Raw genomic sequence first — 6,466 nt, forward strand, 5'->3', positions numbered from 1 at the left:
ATTTGCCTTGAGTATTCTCGCCCAAAGATCCCTTCTTTTATAAAAGTTTTCAAATTGTTATATTTTTTAAAAAAATCAAAATTTAAGCTATAGACAAACTCAATTCTTGATTTTTTGAATGTTGAAATACATAGCAGAAAAAACATCATAAGAATACCGCTATACATATTTGAAAATAAATACTTACTCAATTCTTGAAAACTATAAATTTTTAGAATATTTGTTTTGGTGATTTTGCAAACATCAATTTTTTTGGAGGGGGGGACAGTATTAGCTTATTTTCAATTTTGATTAATGTCCTTCTAAAGGTCCTTTTTGGTTTTGAGATTTTAAACCTCAAAAATTTAATTTTTGACTTCAGATTCGTGTTCAGAGAGTTACATTACCCTGATGAATACACTTCACACGATTAATTTGCATGAATTCTCAATTAATTTTTTTTTTAAATCAGCAGAAGAAATCAATTTTGAAAATTTGTATGTACAATCTAATTGCGCGAAGCAAGGTTGCAATTTTTCACATTCGATACAAGTATGAAAATGCAAAAAAAAAAGAAAGAAAGAAACTGAACACCTACAAGGATTCACAAATACAGGGTGCCCAGAAATATCGAGTACCCCTAAAAAAGTTTTCTACTAAAATACTTTGGTTGGTCACAGTGAATGATAATAATTATAGCGCATGATTGGTTGTTGGACTAGAGAGATAACATTCCACCAATCATATGCATCTATTTCACGTTGCCAACCTATATTATTAATGAAAAACTTCCTTGGGGGTACTCGATATTTCTGGGCACCCTGTACATACATAGGTACCCTACTAGTCCACAAAGCTAGATACCAGAATTCTCTAAAAAAAAATCCACCCTAATATGAATGATCATTTTTAGATTCTCTAGCATCCAGTTTTTGATCTCCCAAAAAAAAGTGTAAAAAAGTTGCCTAGTGTTATTTTTAATTTTGAAAAAATGTCCTTCCAAAGGTTCTTTTTCGGTTTTGAGATTTTGTTAGACATCCTGTTTTGTTGCAGGTAGGTACATAGATAATTTCGCCACTTGAAAGTACTCAATCGTTGTGCGTAGGGGAAAATTACGTTATGCCTCAAAAATACTTTCACTGTGGCGTGAAATTTACGCTCAGTAATATTGTTTTGTTTTTAATGCCTTAGTATATAGTATTATACTCTATACGTAGGACCAAAGATTCGAGCTTTCTCAACATATTGCTTCTTTATAGCTAAGTAATAAATTCTGATTAAGTACTCGTAGACAGCCCCATATGGCTGGAGAGGTAGCACAGAAGATATTTTCTTTGCTGGTAATCTGTTGTAAAACCATATCGTCGAGTTCCATTTCATAAGTACTGAACCTTGTTTTCGTGTTAACGAAATTTAACGGCCTCTTATCGAAAAGTTTAACTTTGAATTTATCCTTATAAACGTTCTCGTGAGTGAGCTGAAAATCTACGCGAAGGGAGGCTCGACTTTACAACCAAATACTATATACTTACGTGTGTGTTTGCGAATAAATTTTTTCAACAATTTGATTATTCTCAACTTTGACCCCTTCTTAGATGTCCAAAAGGGCTTTTCGGTTGTATGTACTAACGCCAGTTGAACTTTTCTAAAGTAAGAGCATCAAGCTCAAAATATTCTAGATAATAGAGCGAGAAGTAGTCGCAATATGTTCAAAAATCAGTCCTCGTTCTTCGTTTATATGTAGGTACCTCCGAAGTTTAATATTTCACAATAATACACTCTCTTCTTCATCATTCATCAACGATATAAGACAAAGGAGGAAGAAACCGCTTCCGAGACAAATTGAAAAACTATCCCCAATACCTACTTCACGTGTTTGTAAAACTGAAAAAAAGTAGATACGATACCTACTCGTATATGTAGTTAGTAAAACTCCGGTAGTTTTAAGCGAATTGCTTCAGATGTAGTTTTCCATCAGATTAAACCAGCCAAAAATAACTGCTCGAGATTGCGACGAAAATTTTAAAAACGTAAAACAAACAAGCAGCGCTGCGTAGAATTACGATACCCTGATCAAAATCCAATAAAAGCCCGGTTCGTTTAATCCGACAATTTAATAAAAATCATCTAAACTTCCATAAGATGGAAGCGAAGGTAATAAAGCTACGCGACATTTTCGAAATATATACCTCGCTTCGGAGATCTCAAGAGGCTGCCAAAATTAAGATTAGCGAGCTCATTTTCTACGGTGATAATAGCTCAATAAAAACTTATCGCGAAGCAATTACTTTGGGGTAAACCTTGAACTGATCGCAATTAGAACAGCGTAAGCAACGTATATTCTTCCCTTCCTGCGGATGTGAATGTACCCTAACTCACCTGTTTGAGAAGCAGGATGAAAAGTTTTTTTGCCTGATTTTCGAGAAGTAAAAACTCAGAGAGTGATCTATGTCGTCGATGGCGAACGCGAGTTATAAATATATATTTATATTATATTTATGAATTATATATCAAAACTAACCAAGTCTCCAGGATTATTACCAATTATTATGAAATATACATAGCCATAATCTAAAAACTGTAAACAGTTGCGAGTTAAACCGTATAATTTGAACGTTTGTATAAGCGTTATTATGGTACCCAATGGAGAACCCCCTCTCAGCCTCCGAATAACCTAGCTAATCTCATAAATAATGCCGTACCATCCTGATCCTGTTCCTGGTTGCTGGTGCTGCTTTAACACGACGTCATATTTCATTTTACATTGTTATTAAAGTGTTATGTTCAAAATTTTATGTATCAGCTTGAATATAGGTCGGTGTTGTGTTTTGCAGTAGGTACCTAGACCTATCTACCTTACCTACATATTACCTACGCGAGATTTTGTTCAACTACATATATGGCAGTATAGGTACAGAGATACACGTATGTAGCCCTTTTCAGCGTATATCTTCCTTTCCCTTCACGTCCCTTCTGTATTTTCACTTCACGAGCGGAAATTTTTATTTCAAGAATAGACTTTTACTCGAGCGTGAATTTTGAGAGCTTTTTTAGTCAACTTTTTCAGCTTTGAAACTCCAAATTTCGAGGGCATTTGCACGAATCTCTCATCAATTTTGTAGCCGAGGAAATTTTCTAATCAAATCTGAGCAGTTTTTTGACCTCTTCAAAAATTTTGGAACACCGCAGATTCGATTATATTCCTCCTACAATAGCCCTTTCCTGTGGCCAAATGTTCGACAGTGTGAGAATTATCAAATTATCAACTCTCAGAATTTTAGAAGTATTCCCCCCCCCCGGGCCCCGACTTACCACAAATTAGCAGTGATTTATGTGTAATTGCGTTAATCTCAATTTTATAGTCAAAATTTAATTTTTAATGACATTTCACTGTTTTTAAAAATTTTGATGCATTTAAAATCTTGATGAGTCTTGTGGGATCGAAAATTATTCTCTGAGGTTATACAATATGTAGTGGATTTTATGTTTCAAAGAAGTCAGAGCGATGAAAAAATTTATAAAAATAACTGATACGATGATTTTTTTTAATATTTTGGTGACATTCAAGCCCCTCTATCATTCCGTTCTGAGATCCTGATACCCCAAAAATTGATTTTCAGTCATTCATAATAATAATTCGAAGGTAATGCTGGATGGATTTCCTCGTTGGAATATCCGCTAATCTTATAGAGAAAAACTAATTTTTTCTTCGTTATTTGTTCAACTTATTTATATATTATTGCTTCTGTTTCCCATAAATCCAAGAATCTCGCAGAATATTTGTTTCCAAACATCAATACAATATCATGGTCAATAATGGTGTTGACCTCATTAAATTATGGTGAGCATATTTCATAGAAAAAAGTGACTTGGGTATATTTATGTAGATATTGTTAGTTGAAAAGGCTCGAGTAATTTTAGTAAGAAATTTCAACGGAAAAATCAATTAAGTAATTTGGAGTTGAATTGAATAATTATTACATTTTTTTTTTCAAATTTTTTATTGCTTGTACGTTTTACGAAGTTGAAAATAAAAACACCTCATTATGGTCAAGGTTCTAAAATACTTAATCGAAGAAAAAAGTTATCGACGTATTCAGGTATGAAGTTCGAAAACATGCTGATAAAGCGCCTATATTATAATGCCTATAAATGTGCTCGTATAATGATTTTGGAAATCATTGGAAGTTTTCTAGTTCAAGGTTTTCAGTCTTATCTGTGCGATACGTTGTTGTCTCGATGAATTTGGCGAAAAATTTTTTATTTTCTAGTTAAACCCACCAGTCTGGTAGAAATTTCATTTCACATTTTTGCTGCACAAGTTGAGAAACAGCAGCGGTCATATACAGATGGGAGGAACCAGAACGGAAAAGACGTATAATAATTCTCATGCAGAGGCGTAATTTTCGATAAAACGTCGAAAATTATAATAACGTTTGGTGTTACGAGCCGGCTATAGCGAGGATGTAGATGAGCAAAGCAAATAGCCTATAAAATTTGTCAATAAAGTGAAGCGATGTAGAATACGCGCGTACATCGAATGAATAAAATATTTCCACTATTTGGACATTTCTCTCCATTGTGATAGGCTGCGGAACAATTATAGGCATTAATAAAGCCCCGGCTGCTGTGCGAGTATAGTATAGCTTGATATATCAACAATATTCTCGCTCTACCAAGATATGAATAAAATCAAATGAAAAGTCGTCCTTTGTGTCGTACTTATAATAGCCTATTGTAATCGTAATAACGTACTATCAAATCTACATATACCTATTCTAGTGTGTAGAATGTATACGTTACATACAAATTTAACCCTATTCTTCTGTTTATCATCAGCAGTCGTCCTATAAGGAATAACACACCATGTAGGTAGTTAGGTACTTATTCGACGACGATTCGTTCTTTAAAATTATACCTAATGAGCGTTTGCTACGGGATAATTTTACCCAGATCACATATACGAGTGATTTTTTGACGACTAGGTATTTGGCATGAAGAGGTTTTACTCGTATTTCGTGCGATCGTGCCTTTTGGCTTTTTCACGTCTTTTATCGAGAAATTTATTTGATAGAATCAGTATTTTTCGGTTACTTTTGTGTAGCTTGGTTATTAAAGTTATTTTTGGTGAATTTTGACCACTTCTTTCGTGCGCCAAATTAGAAGAATAGATGTTGAGTTTAATTCTGGAAGATCAGAGATTTCGAATTTCCGCTAAAATTTGGAAAATTATGCCAAAACTTTCAGAAATTATCCGAAGTCGACAATTCGTTAGATGAATGAAAAAGTTGAAAAGATATCCGTCTTTGTTGATGATTTCAAGGTAAAAATACGAGTATATGGAAAAAATCGCTGCGTCACAATTTTTTGATATGACACTTGATTGAAAATTTTAGGGGATACATAGAACCTCAATAAAAAGGAATTTTCGAAAAAATCAAAATGTTTTTGATGTACCTATGTGGACGTTGAAATCCAAGTCCACTATTAGGGTTGCGCTGAGCAATTACAAATTTACAAACCATATATATTTTTTTTTAGTAAATTCTTAGATTTTAAAATCTTTTACCTACTGTACCTACTGCTAATTTCAAAAACTCGAAAAATTTGGTGAGTTTTTGGATATTTTTCTAATCATTTGTGAAAATTTGTATTCAAATACATTTCATGGAAAATTCATTAAAAATTTATCTTTTCTCCGATTTATTGTTTGAAGTACCTACCTACGTAAATAAAGACCAGATTTTGTTGCGAAAAAATCTATGAGGTGCTTTATTTTGATAAACAACTTACCTACGATGTGAAAATCAATGTTATTTTCAAAAAGAAATAAGTCCTATAAAATCTGACAACACTGTACTTAAAGGCAAGTAAAACTTTTGGAAAACCCCTGCAAAAAACTCAATCTTATTTTGTTTTAGAGATTTTTTGTTCACTTTTCTCTCGTTCTTGTTCGAATAGATTTCTAAATTTATCTTCTAAAAATTGAAACATGTCTCTCAAGAGTATTGATGAACTACTTAGACACACTGAGAGTATTTTTTTAGAGGGACCAGAGAGGAACCGAAAATTTTTTCGACTGTCGTTGTTTTTGTTTTTTAGAGCTTTTTATTTTCTGAAACAAATGTATACTTTCGGGAACAATTGCTCGATTTTGTATTTGGTGAGTTTTGATGAATCAGTCACCAAGAAGTCACCAACACAAAAATTCAAATTTCACTAGCTGGTGACTTCTTGGTGATAGATTCACCAAGCAATGACCATAATGTGCTCGATTTTGTACCTTGTAAGTTTTGGTGAATCAGTCACCAAGAATTCACCAAACCATGAAAAATTCAAATTTCACTGTCTGGTGACTTCTTGGTGACAGATTCACCAAGCAATGGCCATAATGTGCTCCATTTTGTACCTGGTGAATTTCGGTGAATCTTGGTGACTTTTGGTGAATCAGTCACCAAAAAGTCACCAACTTTTGAAAAATTCAAAT

The sequence above is a fragment of the Planococcus citri genome, chromosome 1, assembly GCF_950023065.1.
Source record: "Planococcus citri chromosome 1, ihPlaCitr1.1, whole genome shotgun sequence".
Classification (NCBI taxonomy): Eukaryota; Metazoa; Arthropoda; class Insecta; order Hemiptera; family Pseudococcidae; genus Planococcus; species Planococcus citri.